This window comes from Schistocerca gregaria, chromosome 1 (genome assembly GCF_023897955.1).
Source record: "Schistocerca gregaria isolate iqSchGreg1 chromosome 1, iqSchGreg1.2, whole genome shotgun sequence".
In the NCBI taxonomy this organism is placed as follows: domain Eukaryota; kingdom Metazoa; phylum Arthropoda; class Insecta; order Orthoptera; family Acrididae; genus Schistocerca; species Schistocerca gregaria.
This window is the reverse complement of record NC_064920.1, coordinates 91,496,203-91,509,366: the sequence shown is the minus strand read 5'-3', so window position 1 is coordinate 91,509,366 and position 13,164 is coordinate 91,496,203.

The following is a 13,164-nucleotide window of genomic DNA, read 5'->3' as shown; positions in this document are numbered from 1 at the left end:
TGTAGCCATGTATGGAAGTGAAACATGGACAATAACTAGTTTGGACAAGAAGAGAATAGAAGCTTTCGAAATGTGGTGCTACAGAAGAATGCTGAAGATTAGATGGGTAGAGCACATAACTAATGAGGAAGTATTGAATAGGATTGGGGAGAAGAGAAATTTGTGGCACAACTTGATCGGTTGGTAGGACATGTTCTGAGGCATCAAGGGATCACAAATTTAGCATTGGAGGTCAGCGTGGAGGGTAAAAATCGTAGAGGGAGACCAAGAGATGAATACACTAAGCAGATTCAGAAGGATGTAGGTTGCAGCAAGTACTGAGCGATGAAGAAGCTTGCACAGGATAGAGTAGCATGGAGAGCTGCATCAAACCAGTCTCAGGACTGAAGACAAAAACAACAACAACATGGCTACACTCCATATATATACTTACAGAAACGACTTCCTGACACGTAAATCTACTCTCGATGTTAACAAATTTCTCTTCTTCAGAAACGCTTTCCTTTTCAAGTCTACGTTATATATCCTCTCTACTTCGACCATCATCAGTTATTTTTCTCCCCAAATAGCAAAAATCCTTTATTACTTTAAGTGTCTCATTTCCTAGTCTAACTCCCTGGGCATCACCCGACTTGACTACATTCCATTATTCTCGTTTTGCTTTGGTAGATGTTCATCTTATATCCTCCTTTCGAGACACTGTCAATTCCTTTCAACTGCTCTTCCAAGTCCTTAGCTGTCTCTGACAGAATTACAATCTCAACGGCGAACCTCTAAGTATTTATTTCATCTCCATGGATTTTAATACCTGCTCCGAATTTTTCTTTTGTTTCTTTCTTGCTTCCTCAATATATAGGTTGAACAACATCGAGGAGAGGCTACAACCCTGTCTCACTCCCTTCCCAACCACTGCGTCCCTTTCATTTCCCTTGACTTTTATAACTGCCATCTGGTTTCTGTACAAACTGTAAATAGCCTTTCGCTTCCTGTCTTTACCTCTGCCGCCTTTAGAATTCGAAGGAGAGTATTCCAATCAAAATTGTCAAAAACTTTCTCTAAGTCTACAAATGCTAGAAATGTAGATCTGCCTTTTCTTAATCTGGCTTCTAAAATAAGTGGTAGGGTCGGTATTGCCTCACGTGTTCCCATATTTCTACGGAATCCAAACTGATCTTCCCCGCGGTTGGCTTCTACCAGGTTTTCCATTCGTCTGCAAACAATTCGCGCTAGTATTTTGCAGCCATGCCTCATTAAACTGATAGTTCGGTAAACTTCACATCTGTCTACGCCAGCTTTCCTTGGGCTTGGAATTATTATATTCTTCTTGAAGTTTGAGGGTATTTCGCCTGTCTCATACATTTTGCTCACCAGATGGTAGAGTTTTGTCAGGACTGGCTTTCCCAAGGCTGTCAGTAGTTCTAATGGAATGTTGTCTACTCCCGGGGCCTTGTTTCGACTTAGGTCTTTCAGTGTTCAAGCAAATTTTTCACGCAGTATCATATCTCCCATTTCATCTTCATCTACATCCTCTTCCATTTCTATAACATTGCCCTCAAGTACATCGCCCGTGTATAGTCCCTCTATGTTCTCCTTCCACCTTTCTGCTTGCCTTCTTTGCTTAAAACTGGGTTTCCATCTGAGCTCTTGATATTTATACAAGTGGTTCTCTTTTCTCCGAAGGTCTCTTTAATTTTCTTGTTGGCAGTATCTATCTTACCCCTAGTGAGATAAGCCTCTACATCATTACACTTGTCCTCTATCCATTCCTGCTTAGCCATTTTGCACTTCCTCTCGGTCTCATTTTTGAGACTTTTGTGTTCCTTTTTGCCTGCTTCATATACAGCATTTTTGTATTTTCTTCTTCCGTCAATTTAATTCAATATTTCTTCTGTCACCCAAGGATTTGTACTAGCCCTCGTCTTTTTACCTACGTGATCCTCTGCTGCCTTCACTTCTTCATCCCTCAAAGCTACCCATACTTCTTCTACTGTATTTCTTTCCCACATTGTTGTCAATTGTTCCCTTATGCTCTCTTTGAAAGTGTGTACGACCTCTGGTTTAGTCAGTTTATCCTATCTCCTTAAATTCCCACCTTCTTGCAATTTATTCAGTTTTAATTTACAGTTCATAACCAATAGATTGTGGTCAGAGTCCACTTCTGCCCCTGGAAATGTCTTACAATTTAAAAACTGGTTCCTAAATCTCTGTCTTACCATTGTATAATTTACCTGAAACCTGTGAATGTCTTCAGGCTTCTTTCATGTATACAAACTTCTTTTATGATTCTTGAACCAAGTGTTAGCTATGATTAAGTTGTGCTCTGTGCAAAATTCTACCATACGGCTTCCTCTTTAATTTCTTACCCCCCCCCCCAATCCATATTCACCTAATACGTTTCCTTATCTCCCTTTTCCTACTAGCGAATTCCAGTCACCCATGAGTATTAAATTTTCGTCTCCCTTCAATACCTGAATAATTTCTTTTATCTCATCATAGATTTCCTCAATTTCTTCGTCATCTGCAGAGCTACTTGGCATATAAACTTGTACTACTGTAGTAGGTGTCGGCTTTGTGTCTATCTTGGCCACAATAATGCGTTCACTATGCTGTTTGTAGTAGCTTACCCGCACTCCTATTTTTTATTCATTATTAAACCTACTCCTGCATTACCCCTATTTGTTTTTGTATTTATAACCCTGTATTCACCTGACTAAGAGTCGTGTTCCTCCTGCCGCCGAAGTTCTAAATTACTTGTTGGCTATATGATGTACGGCCCAGTCACATTCATGCGACGACCATCAATGTTACACGTCAACGTGCAGTAACCGTTCACAGACGGTAAACAACAGCCCTAGCAGTGGATGGTATGTAAGGCGCGTCGGAGGACGCGAATTACAGTGCAGTCGATCTCATTCTGTGGAAAAGGATCGATGTCCAAACTGTCATAATCGGCTTTCGGGGCAAGCATTTCCGAAGCAGCTAAGACAGTGAACTGTTCGCGTGCCGCCTTGGTTAAAGTAAAGCGCGCATGGAACAACTGCGCTTTACAAAACGGGCGACGAAGCAGCTGTGGTGCACCACAATCCATAGATAACAGGGGTGAAGGACGGCTGTGGAGACGTGTACGGGTGATTAGCCGTGAAGTGTTGAGCAAATGACCGCCCAGATGAGCCAAGGGGCTACCAACAACGTCTTCTCAACGAGCGTTCAGCGAACGTTGCCGCGTATGGACCTCCGCAACAGACGCCTGGGTCATGTACCCAAGCTGACTACTGTTCATCGGAGACGAACGCTGGAATTTGTGCGCCACTACTGCAACTGGACGCTCATTGAGTGAGTGACGGCTGGTTGTGTTTTCAGATGAATCACGTTTTGCGCTCCACCAGACAAATAGCCGTTGTCCATTACGGCATGAAATAACTGAAAGCAAAGATTCCTTGGTGAAAGAGGGAGTGGTGTGGCCTGAGGAATGTTTTCTTCGGACTACCTGGGCGATCTCATGGATGAATACAAGTATGCATCTGTACTTGTCTGCCTGCGGTCGCTGAATGGTCACCGTGACAGAATGTCAATCCTAAGTGCCCGGTTCGTTTCCCGGCTGGCTCGGAGATTTTCTGTGCTCAGGGACTGGGTGTTGTGTTTTCCTAATCATCATCATTTCAACCCCATCGGCGCGCAAGTCGCCGAAGCGGCGGTAAATCGAAAGACTTGTACCCGGCGAACAGTGTGCCCGAATGGAGGCCCTAGTCACACGACACCTGTCCTCGAAGACCATGTCCAGCCCTACAAGAATTTGTTTTTCCTCGGCACGATGGCCTTTACCAGCAGGACAACGTATAACGTGTCTGACAGTTGGTGGAGTACGTGCGTGGTTCGAACAGCACCAGGATGAATTTATCATCCTGCCGTGGCCACCAGACTCCAAGATTAAAACCAAAAGGAAAATCTTGGGACTACCCCGACCGGTCTGTTTGCGCCATGAATCTTCAAATGAGAAACCTGGCGTATCTCGGTGTGGCATTGGAGTCGGCATGACTCCATATCCCTCTCGGTACCTTCCAGAATCTCACTGACGCTCATCCTACACATCTAGCAGTGGTCCGCGCTGCCAAACATGCTTATTGAGGTTTCTGGCAGGTGGTTACGTTAATGTAACCGGATAGCGTATTTTTTTTCCTTTGCACAGTTTTCCCACTGGGGCTTCATTTCTACCCTGGGACTAGTTCCCAAATGTCTTATCACATGTCCCACCATCCTACTCTTTCTTCTTGTAACTCCTTTTCCAGACACTCATTTTCTATCCAGTTCCAAGCGGAAACTTCACATATCTTTTACATACCCTCATTTAATTTTGAGCATACTTCTGTATCAATGCGTCTTAAATGCTACTATTTTTCCATATTTCCCACAGCCCATGATTCACTTCCATATAGTGCTGTAGTCCAGACGCACATTCTCAAAAATTAACCCCTCAAATTTGCCCTTTTTCATAATAGTACTAGACTTTCTTTAGTCAGATTTTCCCTCTTTGGCTTACTTGATTATTTTATTATGTCCTTCTTGCTTCGTCCTTTCAGCGTACCGCCATGAGTATTGTGCTATGTATTCAGCGTCCTTCGTAGGAGTCTTATCTAATTATTTTCCTTATTTGCGTGCCTATATTGTATCTAAACATACACTAAGTATAAAGTGTATTCAAACAGTTAGTTATTTCGGCTTTGGGGCTTTCTTAAGACGTGGCTCTAACTGCTGACAAGAAAGTGGTTTGCGATCATTGATGCTAGAGTACGTGTTTTACATGAAATGTACGTAAAGTAATTAAAGTTAAAACATTACATAACATAAAATAAAACTTAAATCATCATCTACTTTAGATTCTGAAAAAGTATTCGGACATTTAGAGTTCCCTATCATTAGTACTGTAGATTCTGTGGCCTACAGTTAGGATCTTTGACTACTAATCAAAACGGCCTCGCGTTCGAGCAGAGCCACTGCTTAAATTTTGAATTAATATTGTCAGGAATGGTGGCCGAAGACTCCCGATATAATAAGTCTCCCTTCTTTTGCAAACGACCTTGTCAGAGAGGGTGGAGGAGCAGAAACAGATTCTGGGGCTTGGTAGAATGGTTAACAGAGCTTTGGGCTGCTGCGATCAGACAACGCAGTACTTGTAGACAACATTGCTTCCGAATTCCTAGAATGATTGGGGAAAGCGGCAACTCCGCGACTTTTCAAGATGGCTGTATATTTGTTGGTTTTGAGCGAAATTGATGTACCCTCCTGTTTTTACTCATAAGCTCTGATTTGCTGAATTGTGTTTTTAACAAATGTTTTTTCAAGTTGATAAGTATTTGCACTCCCACAGCACCAAGACACTTATCAATGTCAGTGTTTCCCAACAGTGGAGAAAACGTTAAGTACAGCAATTTATTATAAAAGGAATCCAGATGCTTATAAATTTAAACTCATTCTATACGATACCGTTATATTATATTCCAGCTCTTGTTAATATAAATAAATCCGAAATAGCATTTTGATTTCTCAGAACTAAACATTTGGGCTCCTAGCAACTAATTGCCAAATTTAACTGTTGAGTACTTGCAATCGTGGGAGGCAAGTGTGGCATTCTAATTGAGATTACAACTGTGATCAATTGAGATGAGTAGAGGCAGCACTAGTCAGTTCTAGCACTTCGATCCTAAAACGCTGAAATTGTTTATTCGTCATGTTTTCCATATCTGGCACTGAAAGTTTGCTCATTCTGTCATCTGTGATAAAGCTCTGCTGACCACAGAAGTCGGAGAATGATATGCTGACTCTCAATATTTGCGATTTCTGTTTTACCTACTGCATATTCTGTTTGGTCATTACTTCACAAAGAACAGGTGCAGGCTGGCATGTATTGTTTGTTGGGGCAGGATAACTGGGATGGAAGGAAGGATGGAAGATTTGGTTTAGCGTCCCGTCGAAAACGTGGACATTAGCTACTGAGCACAACTTCATCTTGTGTCAAGGATGGGGAAGGAAGTCGACCGGGCCACTTCAAAGCAACTATCCAGGCATTTGTCTGGAGCTATTGAAGAAAATGTGAATGGGGGACGCGGGTCTGAATGGTCGTTCTCCCGAATTCGAGTGCAGAGTGCTAACTACTGTGTGACTTCGCTAGGTAGCTAGCAGGGTTGGTTTAACTCATGTAGGTAAGCATCTACGTATGATAACTTGTCATTATCTTGTCCTTCTACCGTGAGACTCGCACGTGGTCGCTTCAGAATCGCGAGGCAGCTAACAAAGCAGTTGTATCGCAGTCGTTGTTAGGGAGTGGCACGCATGTTGCGCTGCAAGTGCATTACTGATGCGCCATTGTACAAGTTAAACGCAGTATAATGGATCTAACATTCAAGCGACTGGCATCAGACGCTCACTCGTCATTGCGTCATGGTTCCGTTACGCCACTGAAGGAACGGCATGAATCTTTCAGGACTGGGAGCAGTTACTGCGAGTGACTGTGGAATCCTTTCACACGAGATCATAGACCTGAAGCGATTCGTTTGATACTGTCTGGTTATAATGCTTTCACACGAAACACGGTGATCTTCGTCTCCGGCTTGCTTTGGCCTTCGTGTGACTTGTTTGGTAAATCACCTCTGCTGAGGGAAGCTTGTCACGACCCGTGAACCTTTCTGATCTTCGTCCCCCGCACGTAAATGTCAAGACTCCCTGGATAAAATCTATTGCACAAGTAACAGGGAGCATTTTAAAGTTCCACCACCTGATAGAAAATCACAGGAAGAACATTCATTCTTCCACGTGTTTAAGCAAAGTATGACGCACATTTATGCGATCGGGAATGCTCAGTAGCAGTCAGGCTGCATGTACATTTAACAATTAAACGTCAGCAAGAGCATTAGTGATGAAATCACAGGAGGCAATGCTGTGCAGCCTTAGTAGGGACAGGATCCGACTGTTCGGGCGTAGGATCTTACAATCTGAGACAGTGCCCCGAAACAAACTTCCGTCACAATGTCTGCAAACGTGAAGTCAGATCCATCTAGCAACAGCGATCTGAACGGCCATTGGATGGTGATTTGGATATATACAGGAAACGAGAGAAGTGTCCTCATTGGCTGAGAGAAAGGTGGGATGGTCTCTCTTGTTCTTCGGGAAGACAGGGCGAGTCAGTCGCGAGGAGCCACCTAAAAAGCGCGCTCGAGAAACCGGGGCGGCTCTAAAAGAACGGTGGCGACTGCATATTCCAGAAGTTGAACAAGATGTAAAGTGAGGTTACTAGTTATAAGAACGCCACGTGTCATGGGCAGTGTCTATCATACGTAAAGACAGAAAACTGTGTCAATGTGTGTAAAAGGTCAAATATAACGGCGTAGTCCAGAGCCACCATATTGCAAATGCTGATTCTGCGACGTGTGTGACAAAGCAATTTCTGTATTAAAACAAGTGTGGCACAAACGTTGTTCACCATTAACAACTGGCATCCGTAAACACTACACTTCAGCAGGATCACCATCTACATGGAACCTGGCGACTGAGCGCTACTTCTGTGCTACGGGGGACTTACCGAAGCAGCAAGACACCAGGTTAGTGATACCGCCCAGAGAAGTACTTCCTTCTCGCTACAATGCCAATGAGGGTGTTGTACTAAGACTAAGGGAGAGCACTGACACACACTATGTCTGTGCCACGCTCTCTCCCGATCTCCTGGTCCTGGTCTTGAAAACACATCGAATCATTCTTCAGTTCAGAGCTCTTGAATAAACGGTGTTGCTATGATATTAACGGATTCAGTACTTAGATAGCTATAACTGTGGGGTCCTGCCCACTCGTCCCTTATAAGTCGTTAAAGGGTGATACTTCTCGGATATCTACACAAAACATCAAGGAAATTACATTACTGATTTTCATTACAATAAAGTAGACTGACAATACTTAACTTTGGATCGCAAGCAATTGTCGACATAAAAATAAGCAATGTCTTTCGCTATAGAATGACCATGCAAGTAGTGGGAATGTATCACAGTTCTTCTACTGCTTTCTTCTCATCCGTGTCTTGAACTGTCCTGCCGAGGCTCACAGGAGCGGCGTTTATATTCTCTTCAGCTAGAGGCCGCTCCTGTCATGGTGCGGTCCTAGTCAGCGAACTATTGGCTGACGTCGCCTCACAGCCTTCTCTGCTGTTGCGTTCATCATCTTCGTGCCGGAAAAACAACACTTACTTGACAGTACATTATTTGCTGTTTGAAAATCTTGTTTGTACGGAAGTAGTTTCTTAGGATGATGATAATATTTCCTCTCTTTTTGCAACAACGAAATCAATGTTTTTGTACCCACCTAATATTTCACATTTACACATTCGCTTATGTTCGAAACGTGAGAAAATGGCTTCAGTATTGTACAGAGGAAGTCACTGACATTCGACAGAAATTCCAAAATTTTTCATGCTAGATGTGTCTTGTAAAGGCCACGAAAAGGTCCCAAGCAAATCGAGAGCAGTTTTGACGGATGTCCCTTTCTGCCCGTCACTGTAGGTAAGTAGACTGCGTGTACAGAGAGCTGGGGTTCAATTCCCGATACATCCAAAGAGCCGGCCGATGTGACCAAGCGGTTCTAGGCGTTTCAGTATGGAACCGCACGACCGCTACGGTCTCAGGTCCGAATCCTGCCTCGGGCATTGATGCATGTGTCGCCCTTAGATTAGTTTGGTTTAAGTAATTCTAAGTTCTGGGGGACTGATGACCTTACATGTTAAGTCCCATAGTGCTAAGAGCCATTTGAACCACATCCAGAGACTTTAGCTTGCTCGGACCACAAGAACGGGGTATACGGAGCCTCTTGATGTTAGCGGAGAAGAAACCTGAGTGACAAGCAGCGGCCCCAAGATCTGAGTCCGTGACGTGAGAGCGGTGTGCTGTTTCCCCGGTCGCCCCCACATCCCATATCACACCCGATGGACACAATTTGGCAAAGAATGACAGGTCTGTCGATTAGTTTGACTGACGCGTCAGCGACTGTACACAGAGCTTTTATTTGTTAGTAATCATTTCCGTATTTTGTTTTTCTTCATACTGACAACAGTTACATCAGACAGAACTGGACCCTGTACAGGTGGCTTCTCCCACTAAATCGTCCTACGTGGGCATTCCGACAGACAGCTGTTCAGCTACCAAATGGAAGTTGAGTAGTGAGCGAAACTTCGCATCTTTGCACCGAACGAAAGCGGAAAAGGCTTACTGCAGCCTAAGCCCGGCCTTCCGCGTCAAAGGAACTTTAGTTGTGTGTCTGAGGCTGTCGAGTTAGAGCACTCGGTAGCCAATATGCCGCTTAACCAAGTTTCCGCACATTGAAAGTGTCTTCATTTGCCTACCCTGTCAAGGTTTCAAAGCATACCATTAGGAGTGCACTGTTGCCCGTGTGCGCAAATGACTAAATAGGCAGTGTGATTCGTCATTGGTATTCAGAAGGGACTAAAGCCAAGTGGTAGTAGCTGTATTAGTGAACGATATATGTGTTTTTGGCGAAGAGCGCTCGGTTAGGTCTTACACTATGAAAACTGACAGGAATTCCGAAACAGCTGAGCGAATATTTCGTGACGATCGTCGTGCAAAAATGAATGAATAAATTGTCGCAACGCATGTGTGTTGTTGGGTACCACGTCAAATGCCAAAAACGGTCAACCAAGAACAGTTAGAAATGAGGAAGGAGAAGATATCATGTCCTGTGGAGTAACCACTGGTGAAACACGAATCCATCACTATAGCCCGCAGACTACGCGACTTATGAACGCATGTTACATACAAAGAAGTGACAAAAGTCATAGGATAGCGATATGCACATGTAGATATGGTGGTAGTATCTCGAGCACTAGGTATAAAATGGCAGTGCATTGGAGGAGGTGTCATTTGTAATCAGGTAATTAATATGGAGAGGTGTCCCACATGATTGCGGCCGCAAGACGGGAATAAGCACATTTTTAAAGCGGAAAGGTAGTTGGAGCTAGACGCATGGTACATTCTATTTTGTAAATCGTTAAAGGAAACAATATTCCGAGATCCACAGTGCCACGAGTGTTCCGAGAATACCTAATTTCATGTATTACATCTCACCACGTACAACGCAGTGGCCGACGGCCTTCACTTAAGGGAGCAATCGAGTTGTCAGCGCTAGCACGCAAGCAACACTGTGTGAAAAATCCGCAGAGGCAAGTGTGGGTCGTACGACGAACGTTTCCGTTGGGACTGTGCGGCGAAATCTGGCGTTAACGGACTATAGCACGACACGAGTGCCTTTACTAACAGCACTACATCGCCTTCAGAGCCTCCTCTGGGCTGGTGAAGATATCGATTGGAACCTATACGACTGGCCTTTTCAAATGAGTCCCGACCTCAGGTGGTAAGAGTTGATTGTAGGGTTCTAGTGGGAAGCGGAACCCCCAAGCAAGGGGCCCAAATTGTCAACAAGGCAAGCTGGTGGTGATGGCGCCATAAGTGTTCGAGCCCGCGACCGTAGCAGCAGCGCTGTTCCGGACGGAAGCCGGCTACTGTGACAGAGGCGTCTCAGTCCGGAACCGTGCTGCTGCTGCGGTCGCAGGCTCGAATCCTGCCTTGGACATGAATGTGTGTAACGTCCTTACGTTAGTTATGTTTAAGTATTTCTAAGTCTAGGGGACTGATGACTTCAAATGTTAAGTAGCATAATGCTTGGAGCCATCTGAACCGGACTGAAGCCCCTAGAACCGCTCGGCCACAGCCGCCGGCCATAAGGGTGTTGGCTGTGTTTACATGGAATGGTCTGGAACCCCTGGTCCAGCTGAACCGATCATTAACCATTTGCAAACATTCATGAACTTATTGTTCCCAAACAGTATTGGAATTTTAGTAGACGCAATACGCCGTGGCACCGGGCCACAATTATCCTCGACTGGATTGAAGAACATTCCGGACAATGCGACCAAATGATTTGGTCTCCTCAAGATGAGTCCCACCTCAAATTTATGGGACATAATCGGGAGGTCAGTTCGTACACAAAATGCCCCACAGGGAACACTTCCGCAGTTGTACACGGCCGTAGAAGAAGCATGGCTCATTATTTTTGCAAGGGACTTCTAGCGACTTGCCGAGTCCATGCCTTCTGAAAGGAGTCGCTACACATTATTAGGAGCTTACCTATGACTTTTGTCACCTTAGTGTATAATGTGGTCAATCTCCATCTACGTGATTACTCTGCTAAACGCAAGAGTACAATGAAACGTCTGCAAGCTGTCTCTTTGCAGTTCCAATCTTGAACGGCGCGCTGGAAAAACGATTAAAATTTTTCTGTGCGAGAACTAATTTATCTTATTTTATCGTGATCATAATTTCTACCTATGTAGTTGGGCGTCAACAGAAGGTTTTCGCAATCGGAGGAGAAAATTGGTAATTGAAATTTCGTGAGAAGATCACGTCGCAACGATATACGCCTTTGTTTTAATCATTGCCACTCTAATGCACGTATCATGTCTGCGGCACTATCCCCCCTATTATACGATTGTACAAAACAAGCAGCCATTCATTGAACTTTTTCGATGTCATCCGTCAGCCCCAACTGTTGCTGACCCCATACCGCACGGGAATGCTCCAGAATAGGCCGGACAAGCATCGTGTAAGCAGTCTCTTTAGTTGATCTGTTGCACCATTTATGTGTGCTGCCAATGTATCGCAATCATTTGTTTTGATCTACCTACAACAATCCGAAACCACGCGGCTGCTACGGCCGCAGGTTCGAATCCTGCCTCGGGCATGAATGTGTTTGATGTCCTTGGGTTAGTTAGGTTTACTTAGTTCTGTCTAGGGTACTGATTACCTCAGATGTTAAGTCCCATAGTGCTCAGAGCCTTGAACAATTTTTTACCCCCAACATTATCTGTGTGATCGTTCCAATTTAGGTTACTACTAATTGTAATTCCTAAGTATTTATTTGAATTCACAGCCTTAATATTTCTGAGACTTACAGCGTAATAGAAATTTAGTGGATTCTTTTAGTACCCAAGTGAATAACTTCATACTTTTCTTTATTCATAGTCAGTTGCCACTTTTCGCGCCAAACAGATATCTCATCTAAATCATTTTGCAATTCGTTCTGGTCTTCTGATGACAACTAAACGGTAAAAGACAGCATCATCTAAAAACAGTCTAACAGGGATACTCTGATTGTCTCCTATGTCGTAAATATATATCAGGAACAATTGAGGTCCTATAACACTTCCGTCTATTACTGCCAAATGTGACCTTCCTGACAGGAAACCACGAATCCAGTCGCATAACTGAGGCGATATTTCATAGGCACGCAGTTTGGTTAGAAGATGCTTGTGAAGAACGGTATCGAGAGCCTTTGGGAAATCCAAAAATATGGAAATAATATGGCATCCACTTTTGATAGCACTCGTTACTGTATGAGTATGAAGAGGTAGTTGTGTTTAACAAGAACGATGTTTGCTGGACCCGTGCTGACTATGTGTTAATAAATCGTTTTCTTCCGGATAGCCGGTCGCGGTGGCGGAGCGGTTCTAGGTGCTTCAGTCCGCAACCGCGGGATTGCTACGGTCGCAGGTTAGAATCATGCCTCAAGGAATGGATGTGTATGATGTCCTTAGGTTAGCTAGCTTCAAGTAGTTCTAAGTTCTAGGGGACTGATGACCTCCGATTTTCAGTCCAATAGTGCTGAGAGCTATTTGAACCATCTTCCGGGTAATTCATAATATTCGAACACAGTATGTGTCCAAAACCCTACTGCAAATCGATGTTAATGGTATGGACCTGAAATTCAGCGGATTACTCCTATTTCCCATTTCGGGTATTGGTGTATCTTGAGCGACTTTCCAGTATTTACGTACAGAAGTTTCTGAGAGCGAGCGCTTGTATTAATTGCTAAATATAGAGCTATTTTATGAGCATACTCTGAAAGGAATCTGACTGGTATACCACTTGGACCGGAGACCCTGCTTTTATTAAGTGATTTAAGCTCCTTTGCTACACCGAGGAGACTTCACCGTTGCTACTGCGCAGTGAAGGTATTTATTGCATCTTTCTACTGGTGTGCTTTATATATGACCTGAATCTCTTTGGGTTTTATGTCAGACTCCGGGACAGAGTTTCGTAGTGAAAAACATTAAAAGCA